Source organism: Cariama cristata, unplaced genomic scaffold, assembly GCF_000690535.1.
Source record: "Cariama cristata isolate BGI_N322 unplaced genomic scaffold, ASM69053v1 scaffold42206, whole genome shotgun sequence".
NCBI lineage: Eukaryota > Metazoa > Chordata > Aves > Cariamiformes > Cariamidae > Cariama > Cariama cristata.
In genome coordinates this window covers 2,175-14,859 of record NW_009622328.1, presented here as the reverse complement: position 1 = coordinate 14,859, position 12,685 = coordinate 2,175, and the positions used below count along the sequence as shown (strand labels likewise).

Genomic DNA, 12,685 nt, shown 5'->3' with positions numbered 1-12,685 from the left:
TTAAACCACAAGCAAGCAGCCTGCTGGAGCACTAGCAGGAAAGGAACAAGCTCAAAGGTGCAACCGCACGTCAGGGCTTATTTTGTTTGCTTAGGGGTTTTAGTTTCCTTTTTTTGTTTGTATTTAAATAAATGCTACATTTTTGCCAGGTTGAGCATGTTATTCCACACTGCAGCATCCAAAGCACAATGACTCACATAGCAGATGTAATTTCCTCCCCCTCCACATTTTCCCATGTTTGTTTTACGCGCTATCCCATCAAAGGCTTGGTTCTCTTACCTTAATCACTTCTGGGGCCTGCTGAATTGAAGCTGGAACAGAGTCTCTGGAGGCAGCCCCAGCACTGCTTTTTTGCCCTGCAAGGAGGGATTGTGAAGGAGTTGTTAAAGTTTCCTGAAGAATCTGCATCACTTCTCTCTCCTTGGACAAGCTTCCCTTGCCTGTCTGGAATTCCACCAGTTCCTGGGCAAAGTCCTCAATGCTTTCCAGGATACGCAGTAAGAGGGCTTTGTCATCCTCTTCCATTTTATGACCATTGGTTTCCATGATTTTTGACAAAGGGGAAGTGGGGTCAACAGGTTTACTTTTGGGTTCAAGAGCCAGAGGTAGTACCTGCCTACCCTGCCAGCCAAACACCTGCAAACAGGCAGGTTCACTCTCCTTTAGAGAGGGTTCCCTCAAAGTACTCTCCATTTTCTGTGAGAAGCACTCCAAGTCCAGCAGCAGTTTGTCTATCTCTTCCTTGTCTATCTTACTGCACGTCTGTTCTCCTTTGGAGACATCAGCTTGCGAACCACGCGATACAGAATCTGAAACTGGCTTTAAAGGAGTAATTTTCTCAGAAGCATGGGAGACCTCAACATCTCCCACTCTGGCACGTTCTGCTTTAGCATCGGCAGTTAGATCTGAACAACCAGCTAGCTGGTAGCTGTGCTCTAAACTCTCCCAGGCCCCTTTCTGCTCTGCCTTCTTTGTTTTCCCTAATGTTCTTTCCCCATCAGACTCCTCCTCAATGTACAGAGCCTCAGTGGAAGACATGCAGTCAGAAGGGCTCGTGGCTGGTAACTGAGGTAGAGCACAAGCATCCTTCACAGCTCTCACGCTGTTCTCCTGCGGGATGCTGTGAAGGGAGTTTGAGGTAAAGCTCACAGTACTTGTTTGGATGGACTGAGAGGTGCTTGTCACCTCACGCTGATCACCTGGTAGTCCGAGAGGAACTGCACTTGAGGATGGCAGCTGAATAATATCTTCATACCTAGGTGGCTGGTCATCTCCAAAGACTGGGGGAAAGGGAGTTTGCTGCAAGCCATGAAAACAGTTAACTAGTTCTGCAAAGTCACTAGCTTCCTTGTGCCCCGGTGGCTTGAGCTCAAAGGGCAGCTTTTTCAGGTACGAAGAAAATCTTGTCATCAGATTCATATATATCATTTCTGAATTAGTCAGGGGATCATTGCTGTTCCCTCCACTAACACTGTCTGCTGACTTCTTTTTGATGCAATGTTTTATTATGTCTGTGCACTTTTTCAGATCCTCTGAGCACTTGAGCAAGATGTCTAAGCACACCTTAATATCTCCACCAGAAGAACCATCAAGCTTGTGTTTTTCCAAAATCTGGGTAATGAAGTTTTCTTCAGAGAAGGAATGAGGGGAGAAGGGAACCACGGGATTCATGGTGACTTCTGAGGCATCATTGCTCTCCTGCCATTTCTCCACAGGTGAGGGACTCTGCAAAAAGCCACACGGAGGGCAGTTCTCGTCATTGTTGAAGTGCCCATAAATCAAGTCAAAATCAAACGATCGTCTGCTGAATGATTCTGACCGAACCTTCCTTCCTTTTCTGTAGGCCACATGACTGGAAGAGTTTTTGAGCTTTTCAAAGGAGAATTCCTTTATTTTACCACTTGCAAGGTTTATCGCCTCCCCGGTAATATCTTTTAAACTGCCGGAGGCTTGCACTGAAGAGCCCTTTTTGATTCTCGGATTATTTGGGAGGATTTGGTGATAGTCCTCATTTCCAGGCAAGGCAAGTCCATTTTCAGGAACAGGAGTTTTATGGTCTAGGGTGGCATCTTGGACACTGAGTTCTGCGCAGACACTGTGGTGGGCAACTAAGCATGTAATTCCTTGCTTAAACACTTGGCAAGTCCCTGTGCAGTAATGCACGGTGCGCTGAAAGTGCTGGTCTATCACCACACTGCTGTAGCAGTTCACAGAAGTGACCATAAGCCTGTAGGTTGCTGCCATAGCACAGATCACGCTTGGAAGGGAGGCTTCAAAATTCACCATGAACTTAACAAGAAAAAGTTCATGCCACACACACTTTTCACAGCCACACCAGATTTAATAAAAACAACATTCAAATGTCAGTTGAAAACATTCAAACTACACAAGAAACTACTTCCTTGGAAAACCCTAGCGAAGTCTGAAGTGGTATGAGTAGTACAGTTACAACAACCAGTGCAATCTGCATATGGTTTAACTTAAGGCAACTCGATTCTTGCACTCCATGCAGAAAGCTTTGCTGATCAGAGATGCAGCACGACCTGCTCTGTTTGTAATGGTCCAGGTAGCTTCTCCAGCAGGTGTCATAAAATCCAGCCAGTTCTTAGGCAGAAATGACAAGACAAATCCACAGTATGCTTGTGAGATACACTGGTAAGGTAGGTCCCTGCAATAGGGGAAAAAAAAAAAAAGGTGATAGTCATCATAATTTCCATGTAATATGCCGCCTTGTCTACTACCAAACATATGGCACCAGACCGCAACAACCAACACACAGGCTTGTACAGAATAAGAGTAGGCTGATATTTTTCCTTCACTCAGATCTACCATATAAGAGCACTGCTGAGGAGCTAGCCTATATTTATACACAGGCTGTCTGTGTGTTGCCATTTTAATGAGTGGTTAAAATAGAGCTGTTAATTCTTTTTTCAGACTTCCTTTTTTTCCTCCCCAGACTGAACAAAACATTACCTTCCATTCTAATGGAGCAAAACATGTCATGAATTTCTGACTTTCATTTTCCAAGACTAAAGATAAGGCAAAAAGTAGTAGAGAAAAGCACTTTCAGGATTCCCAAGCTCTCTGGATTATAAAAAGCTGCAAACAGCCTGGAGCAAAGTAGATGAATGCCTGTAAGAATGCATGGCCTTTAGTAAAGGCCACATTGGCTTCCATTAGCCTTTCACCAAGGTCTCTGGGACCATGGCAAAATATTTTAAGGAAGAATAACTGTTTTTCTTTCTCTTACAGCGCATAAATAGCAACATATTTTATTTAGTAAGTCTGCTGGTGTAGACATCAAGAGCAGAAAGGCACATTTGTGTAAAAATTAAGCCTGTGAAAACTAGGAATTGATCATTTTACACTAGCATAGTCATTTCCAGCTGCATTTCCTATTATCGTGGTCAGAATTGCACCAGAAAAAACAAAGGTTGCTTAACATTGTTATGAAAGGACAGAAGACCTCAAATTCAAGGGTCTTAAATTTTAGACATTGCTTCCTCTTTAATACTTCAATAATTAAATTAAAACACCCCAATGAAATTCAGCACCCTCTATTCCTGTACAAACAGAAACCTGTTTCATAAAACATGATCACAGCTAAGTCACACTACAGCACAGGTTTATTTTGTTGTTTTCAAAGGTAAATATCTAGCACTATGTGAAAGGCCAGACCTGCATCTGATGAAAGGACTGCCCTCCATGCATGTTACACCCTACCTGTCTTAGCTCACAAGCCTGTACAAACGTATCGTGCAAAAGAGAAGTACCTTAGAGTTTGGTGCTGTTGTAATTAAGGACTGGGGATAGCACAAGACTGCTGAACATTCACGTTTTACACATTTTAAAGCCTTAATTTGAAATTGAGAAGCACAGATTTTAAGAGTATTCAATGGAATTTGTAATGTGCCATGTCTGCTCATTGAAATTAGGTAGAATCGCACGCTGTAAAGAAACCCTCCCGATTTGTTCTTTGCATTATATAAAGGCTTGAAACGATTGCATTCAAGATGAAGAACTAACTGCTCCAACTACCATGCTGGTATCTGTAACAGGCTGCCACCTGCCTATCAAACACCGCAGGCCAAGTTGCACGTTGTACCGGGGCCAGCTCCGCAGTACATTTCTGTGCCTGTCCCGTACTGCTCCCCTCTACATCCCCTGGCACTGCCCCAAAGCCCCAGAGGCATGGGAGAGCCATCCAGAGGGATGATCAGAGGTATGAGGTGTGCCCCAGCCACAGCAGTGAGTCAGGGTGCCAGGGGATAAAGGGCGTAAACAGAACCGTTTTTAAACCCCGGGGTGCTCATACCATCAGGCATAAACCTAGGTAATAAGAACTCCACGCCCTCCAGTCACTGACTCTCAGTCTTCATTATCAGGTGTGCTAAATGCTCTGCTGAATCAGAGCCACAGTTAAAAAAAGTACTATTGACTCCTCAATGTCTTCATCTTGTAGGGCTTAATGGGCTTTGTTCAGACAGGAAAACCCAGACTTCTACGCCTCCAAAAAGTCTAATGATCCACGGACTCCCTGAGAGTGCCTTCTAACACATCCAGGGCAAGAGGTCTGCTGCTTTTCCTTTTCCGAGCCTCCATCAACTACAAACAAGCTTCCTGGCATTTCCTGCAATAAAAGTTATGCAATATTCAGAGAAAGTAGAGGTCTTCAGGACAGCATATTTGATGAAGAATTAATACTACTTGTGAAAAGGCATGGGACTTGCTTTCTCAGAGCTCCTTCCTCCCTCTGGGTCATACATGGCAAGGAGAGAATGGTCTTTTTACCAGCAAAGAACAGTCTCGGTTCATACCTAATTTGGGAAGCAATTACATCTTAAGTTATTTCTTAATTAGAGAAATATTGTATTAGACTGTCTCCTTCTCCTATATCACTCCAAGGGTAATTTCCTCCCTACATATGTATCCCTTCCACCGGGACTAAATCAAGTTTCTCCAATCCTTTAAGCCACCTTCAAACAACAAAGCTTCTTGCATCTGTAAGATCATTCCACAAGGAGTTCTTCACTGAAAAGGTCTTCTAGATTCCCAACCTAAACCGACTCTTTTTTAGTTCAACTTTGTATTTCCAGCTATGCCCAATAACAACGCTCTGCCCACCATCTCCACTTCATACTTCCCCCCCCAATTGTAGGTGCTTGTGCTCTAAACCATTGCTCAGCCACGTTACAAATTGTCAGCCCTTTCCGCTTTAGTGTAAGGCAGGCCTTCCAGCCACGTTCGCTGCATTCTCTAATAATCTCTTTCCCGTTTGCCTGTGTTTCTCTAGTACTATCACATATCCACATAATCCAGACGCAAACTTGCCAAAGCTAACCCGAGATTGCTACCTCCTGCCTGTTGTCAGCACCTTTTACTGCTGCGTCAGGGAAGGAAGTAATCAAAGAATCAATATCAAAGAAACTGATATCCTCTTTTCAACCAGATTAACTAATGTCTTCTCAGTGATTATTTACTAGTTGCTTTATTATCACCGGCTGCCAAAGCATCCTAAGGTTATTCAAGGTGCTGGAGTACTTGACTCCAGCTATGCAAGACAAAAAAAAAGGAAATTGTACAGGCAGCACAAATGCATATAGATGCAGACTAGGAACCATTTTTCTCATTTTTCCACTGGCTTGGCTAAGGTAGCACACGCTGAGCTTGCAGCTTTATTTTACAGCGATCCATCAAACATGATCCAGCATGTAAACCTAGTCAAGACAAAACCTAAGAGAAGATTATTCCTGTTATCAGATCTGGGAACCTGGTTTCAAGCTTAGCTTGAATGGGCTTTTGTTGTGACTTTTGGTTGGTGACTAAAACCTATTATTTATGAATAGCAACAATGGAAAGACTGAATGCATTAAGAAACATTCCTACTTTGTTCTTTTCAGCCTGCCATTTCATTCCAGTTGTGAGTCGAGACCAGCCCCCAGTTCAGATATACTGTAGAAAGATTCCATAATTAAGACTGCTGCCACGAAACCAACTCCAACCCTGAGGATACGGGACTGGCTTCACAATATAAACTATGAATGAATAGGGCTTCTTGTGTGATTGCAGAATAATGCTTTATGTCCTTCCTATCTGCAAGATGACATGAATCACTTTCCAAAAGGAAAAAATTATTGCAGATACTAATGATATAAAAGGTTATTCTATAAGACACAAGAAGTCCTATTCATGCCAAGATTACGCTGGAATTAAATAACTGAACAACGACAATCTGTTAGGATGGGGACTGTCAGCCAGTGCTTGACTTAATTGCAAACTGAAGTCTAGAAAGCTATGGGAAGGCCTCTACTGCCTCCGAAAGTCTCAAATTCGGCAAAAATCTTCTTGAACCCTTATCTCCAGCACTAGCAACAACATTATTAGTGATCAGAAGTTAGAAACCACCATAACATGTATCGAGTAAACTAGCCCTTTCGGCATCAGCATACAGCATGGGTGTCACTATGCAACTTTGCTCATCTCTAGTGGAAGAGGTGGTAGGATAAGCTCTCCAGTTTGGTATTCTTACAAGAGACAAACAGAAAGACAGAACAACGCTTTTACCATTTGGCCATCAATATAGCTTCAGAAGTATCACCCTAGCTATGTAATCAGGTGTCAGCTCTTACCACCTTAGAGAAGCTTGTGGTGCCAAAACGCAGCATGTAACTGCATCCTCTTATTTAGAAACGCTTGATTTTTTTATTTACAGTTTACTGAACAAAGCAGATTTGGGAGCAAACTATACTGATTATAGAGGACAAAAGCAGGCAAATAACAAAGCAATGTTTTCTTGCAAAGCACAACTTTCAGCCAATCTTTGGTACTTTGTCAAAAAAATAGGGGGAAAAAAAGGAGTATTAGTCTTCTACTCAAAGTCTTTAATTCCAAAGCCCACGCAGAATGGTACCGGACCCTGAGATGTATCATTACTTTTCTTACTACCTGGTTCAAGACAAGGTGTGGTAAACTAAGATGCAAAAGCACACTACAAGCACATACTCTGAGGATGGAGATTAGAAAAGATGAGGTGACTCAGTTAAGAGCGCTGTTCTGCAGCTTGTGAATGAGCTGACACTGAGCCACGCTCCAGGAAATCCAAAGGGTCTCTGATCACACCGCCAAGGGGTTGCTGCTCCAGTGACCCACTCAACCATTGCCAGAATCAACAGGGTTCACCTGACCACTAGTAATGTTATAGTGTTCTACAGAGTCACTAAAAAACTTTCAAATTCTAGTGTTTAAAACATCACCAGATGCTCCATCTATGGCAGAATCACATCAGCAGTAGCTGTGGTAAGAAATTTTGGTAACAAATCCACTGCTGAATTCAGCAGAAGTGTTACGAGCCATTTACAGAAATTATTTCGAACCTCATCACAAAGGAACTGATTTACAAATCGCTATCACTTGCACAATTTACCTTCCAAAACAGTTCAAACAAGAGACTACAGAGAGTAATGTTTCTTTTTATACTAAAGCTCAGAAGAAAAAAAACCTAATTGAGTTGCTCCTTTGCCCTGTATTTATTATATATTTACAGCTTATAACATTTTGATGTCCTTAATGGTAGCACGTATAGTTAATCCAAAAGGACTTTTTTTGTACACAGGATTTAGATGGGAACAGCAGCTGTGATAACTTTTCAGTCCTCATGACCAGTGGGAATATGACACACATGCATACATTTCAGCTATAGTAAAAGAAACCACTTACAACTGCACCTGTACAGTTTTAGGATTAGAGGTGCTTATACCACTTACACTGGCAAGGCATCCGGAGTTTAGTTTCAACAGGTTTTAGCACCAAGCTACTTTGTGCTTTAGAGACTGCAACAGACAGTGACGGCTCCAAATCCTGACTTGCCTTATAACCCAGATCAGAGAATCTGACCTAGTCAAACTGAGTACTCCTGTTCGGACCACAGTACATTTCTTCAGATGCTCCAGTGCTTCAATATTTAATTACATGCACTACAGAAAAAGGGTCATTATTTCCAATTTGAGTATGTTCAGCACCAGGTTCCAGCAACCAGATATCAGGCTTTCCTATGCTAACTTAAAAAAAGCTTTCAGAAAGATAGATTTCCTCACCTACAATTACTGATGCACTATAATCAAACCACCTCTTAGCCTTTTCCAGGATTGCCAGAGACGAGTCTAGAAGAGAGATGTCTTCAAAGCCATTGCTACAGCCCTTTTCTGAATTCTGTCTGTAATTTATTGTTCTTACAAAAATGTAAAAGAGGTGGGATTCATCTAATTTAAGCTAGCTACCCAGAAATGAAGTGTTAGGTGCTCTCTGTATGCAATGCAGAGAGGCAGGCACCTCAAAAAAAAATCATCCTATTGAGCTTAAAAAGCAATCTAATTTTGAGATGACAGGTTACATTAGATGAATCCCACCCTTCAGGGTTAAACAAGACCACAGGAAGAACTCTATCTGTCTCCAACGCTGGCTATGTGCCAATGCTCAAGGAACAGTATCAGAAAAAGATATGATATTTCCGAGGAGTACTCTCCTGGCCTCCAACTGTTTTCAGCTCATGAGAATTGTGAAGCTGGATGTGGTCTCTGGGTACTCTGTAACCTGCAAAAGATGTCCCTCCCATGGGCTTGGGCATCGCCTGATTCAACAGAAACTTTTTGCATCCAGAACATCTTTTGACAAGATATTCCACCACCTACCAGTCCTGTCAATTCTGCCACTCACCAGCTTCAACATACCAAGATCTTGTACTGAAACAGAGCACAAACACTAGACCTGTAGGCACATCATCCACAGCATTCCTGAATTTACAGAATTCCACATCATTCTTCTGCCTTCTCTTTTCCAGGATTATAGTCCTCACTTACTCAGTTGTTCTCTGTAGAAGACGTTTTGCACCTTTGATCATTTCCACTGTGTCTCTCACAAGCTTTTCTGGTTCAACTACACAATTCAAGACGCAGGAACCCAAACTGTACACAATACCCAGAACAAATGAGAACCCCATTCAGAAATGAATTTTTGACCTGCCTTTCAAAAACGAGTATTATCACTGTATAGTGCTCTCCCTGTCCAAGCCTCACTATTTTCAGATCATACATTCTCAAGTGTCTGCTCTCATAGCCACTGGAGTTAATTCATACAGTCTGTTGCTCTTGCTACCTATCTTTCAAGTGGAAACAATGAGACTATTGTCCTTTGTAAAAATCTGCAGTGACCTACCAATAGAACGCTCTATGCAAGAGGAAGGTATTCACTCTTAGAGACCAAAACTTCGATACAGTCTCAGAAGAAAGGTTAGGAGATGGGCAACAACAACAATCCCAAGGTCTGTGAGGAATGACTGAGCAGGACCAGGCATTTCAGACTGGAAGAGAGATGACTTTGGAAGAATATGATAATCTTCCATAAAATCACAAATGGCACAGAAAGGAGAGATAAGATCTGACTGCTTACCTTCTCCTCCAACACAAGAACTAGGTGTGATCAAGCATTGCAACAGGAAGCAGGTTAAAACAAGCACACATGCAGCAAACCTGGAAAACGTCTCAAAGAATGCCATGGACCCAGAAAGGTTCTGGGGAATCAAGGGGTCATGTTTTAATACCTCCTCTGTCAAAAGTTACCACCTTTTGCCTGGACACCACTTGATGCCCTTTAATTCTTGCCGTGTTCGGGTGACAAAATAAACAGGGAACAATTGTTTCATAGTCCCATGGTTGCAGATTGCTATCATAATCCCTCCTCTAATCCATCCTACTTCAAATCACGTATTTTCCAGGCTAAGCTCCAGTTTATCTGGTTACTTTTTTTACAAAAGCTGCTTCAACCGTGCTCTTCTGTGTTTTCCCCTAGTCTTACTACAACTCTTTGGAGAGGGGAACATGCCTGCCCCTAACTTTGAGGGGGGGTATGTTACTCATTACAAACGTACCACGGATTCATACCACGGCATTCTGCTTTGTTCCCTCTCCTCTCCCTAGAGATCTGTCGTTTCTATTTGCCTTTTTTCTTTTCGACTGCTGCTGAGAGTTTCACACAGCTTTATCGGCATTACTTAAAAGATCCCTTTCCTGTGTGGCACAGATTCTTAAGAGCTCATCACTGCATAGACACAGTTAGTTGTTTCTCCCTGTGCACATTATTTTACATCTACTGGTATCAAGTACCACTTCCCTACAACCAAGTACTATGAGAACCCTCTGCAACTCCAGCCACCTTTTGTTTCTGCTACGCCAGTTTTGTGATTGTCACCATATACTGCCACTTCATTACTCAGCCTCTCTCCCAGATCATTTATAACTATTTTGAGCAACACAAGCCTGCACACAGATTCCCCTCGGGATTCCACCAGTGATTACTCTTCACTAGAAAAGCTGACAGTTCTTCCTACACTTTAACCAGGTATTAATTACTGAAAAGGCATGGCAGTTCATTTCCTTTATGATGCATCAACAAATAACTTCATTAACCTCTCTGAAAATCCAGAAACAGAACACTTGCTTGTTTGTCTCCTGTGCCTTCTTGTCGAATAGCTTCAGACCACCGAGCTTTACCAGCTGAAGCTGGACTTCAGCAGTCTTGCAGTGAACCACGAAGGTCACTGCAATGGGAGCCCTTATCAAGGCAGGCTTCCAAGTAGGCATGACCTTGAGAATCACTGTCTCTGACAGGATGATAAATGCCACTTTGCAGTCAGCATGGATTCAGAGAAGTCAATTTTTACATTAGGAAATTTGTTTCAGTAGATTTACCCTAAAATAAAAAAATCCCCTAACACTAACTTAAGTACAACCTCTTCACATCTACAGCGGCAACGTAAAGCAAGCCCAACACTCAAAGACTTGGGCTAATATCAATAACAATAGTCTACACTGTTTTTAAAAAATAAACCCTGGCTCTAGACCCTAAACTATTGTTCTAAAACAGTGACTTGCAGTTAGTGACTGCAGTATTATTCAGTGTAATTCCTTCAGGTTAAGTCACAGGGTTGTAATATTCCTTCGCAAACGCCAGCACGCAGGGCCCTTGAACACAAGTATACTGGAAACTCTGTTGTGGAGAACCAGTGTGGGCCTGGCAAAGCTTGTCATTATGGCTATCAGCTGGGGACATGGATAGTTAATAGTATCAAAGAAACATTTCACCCTTTTCAGCTTTTCTGAAATACCTTTCTTCAACTTTCCCTTTGCACAGAGACTTGGAACTAAAACTGACTAGACAGGAATTTGTGTCCCATGAGACTCGTTTCCAGTTATACAGATGAGACAGCAAGAGAGTAAAAGCTCACACAATTTTTCCACATAACACCAATCTGTTAAGTATAAATAACTTGCCAACTAATTATTGTTCCAGCCCCACGTCTGTATAGAACCACCATCTAATCTTAGCTCATTTAGCAGGCCCCCAATACATTAACATACATCTTGAGGCTTAGCAAGGCACAAGTAAAAAAAAAAGTTATATAAGTCTAACAGAGCTTTGTCACACTGACAGAAAATAAGGTGACCAACCAGAAAACGAGGGAGGTGAAGGAGCTTCAAAAGCACATAATTAGTAAGGCTCAGAAAAGAGCTCAGAAAGCCAGCTCAAGTAATGTGTCTCTCGGCTGTTTATAACCTTATATGGAAAGAGATAATATCATATTCGCAAGATACATTTATTTTCCCTGGAATGAGTTAATTTAGTATCAACAGTATCCAATTACTTTACACAAATTAAAGTGACTTTATTCAAGCGTGAAGATAAAGTAAGAGTTGTATTCAAGATGGCATTCCCTCAGTCGTTAACCTTTGTTGATACTAAGGTTACAATCTATAGATTCCCCAAAACCATCTTGGAAACTTACTTCTAACTTACACAGAATTTCTCCCAGCCGTCTGCAGAGTAAAATAAATTTTTAATTTAACAGCAACTAAAACCAAAAATTGTCTTCATTCATTGCCCATCTATTCAGAGCTCATACATTTCTCATTGCTGTCCTATCTGACTTCTTTGTGTCTTATCTGTATTGCGTTGCTCTTTATGCAATTATTTCCTCATGCATTCAAGATTTTTGGTAAAGTTCTCTTTGGCCAAGGTGACAGTCCATTTCTTGAGGGCAGCCTCAGTTCCCAGCCCGTATCCTGGCCCCAGCTGGAGTACTATAGCTCTTCCTTAGGTCAGCAATGAGCACAGTGAAATGCCAAGCTGGGGAGAAGCGCTCCGATTGTGTGCTGCATGCCCATCTTCTCCTCTGAGGCAGAATCGCAGGAGTAAAAAGCAAGCAGTGATTTCCACCAGTCATACCTTCCACAAGCCCATTCCTGCCAGCCTCCATCTCACACTCTGAAGAGGAGCAGCTGTTGAAATGTAACAAATTACACCAAAAGGTGCAGCATGTCCTAGCATTCAGTAAGTTTGGCACTGCTACAGCTTTTACTGCTTCTGACTTTGATAAGCCACACCAGAGGCAGAGGCACAGATCAGTGTGATCAAAGCAACAGACAATTTAAGGGAGCATAACTTAAACATAAGTTTCCTTTATTTTGATTTGAGTGAACAGCAATGTTCCCATTCATGAATCTGAACATTCATTAAAATGAAGAGTCATTTTTAACAAGCTTGCTTGTTACATGCGTGACCTGAGGTATTGCTTCCTGCATCCTATTCATACGCTATTCTGCAATCAGAATTATTAGTTTCTCCATCAGCATAG

General features: G+C 42.0%; 1 pseudogene across 1 annotated transcript; it reads right to left on the bottom strand.

Moving 5' to 3' along the window:
• Positions 1-279: 279 nt before the first annotated feature.
• On the bottom strand, positions 280-2,286 carry LOC104163320 (annotated as a pseudogene). Its single transcript, XR_696468.1, has one exon. The product of XR_696468.1 is annotated as a serine/threonine-protein phosphatase 2A regulatory subunit B'' subunit alpha pseudogene (transcript).
• Between the last annotated feature and the right edge of the window lie 10,399 nt (positions 2,287-12,685).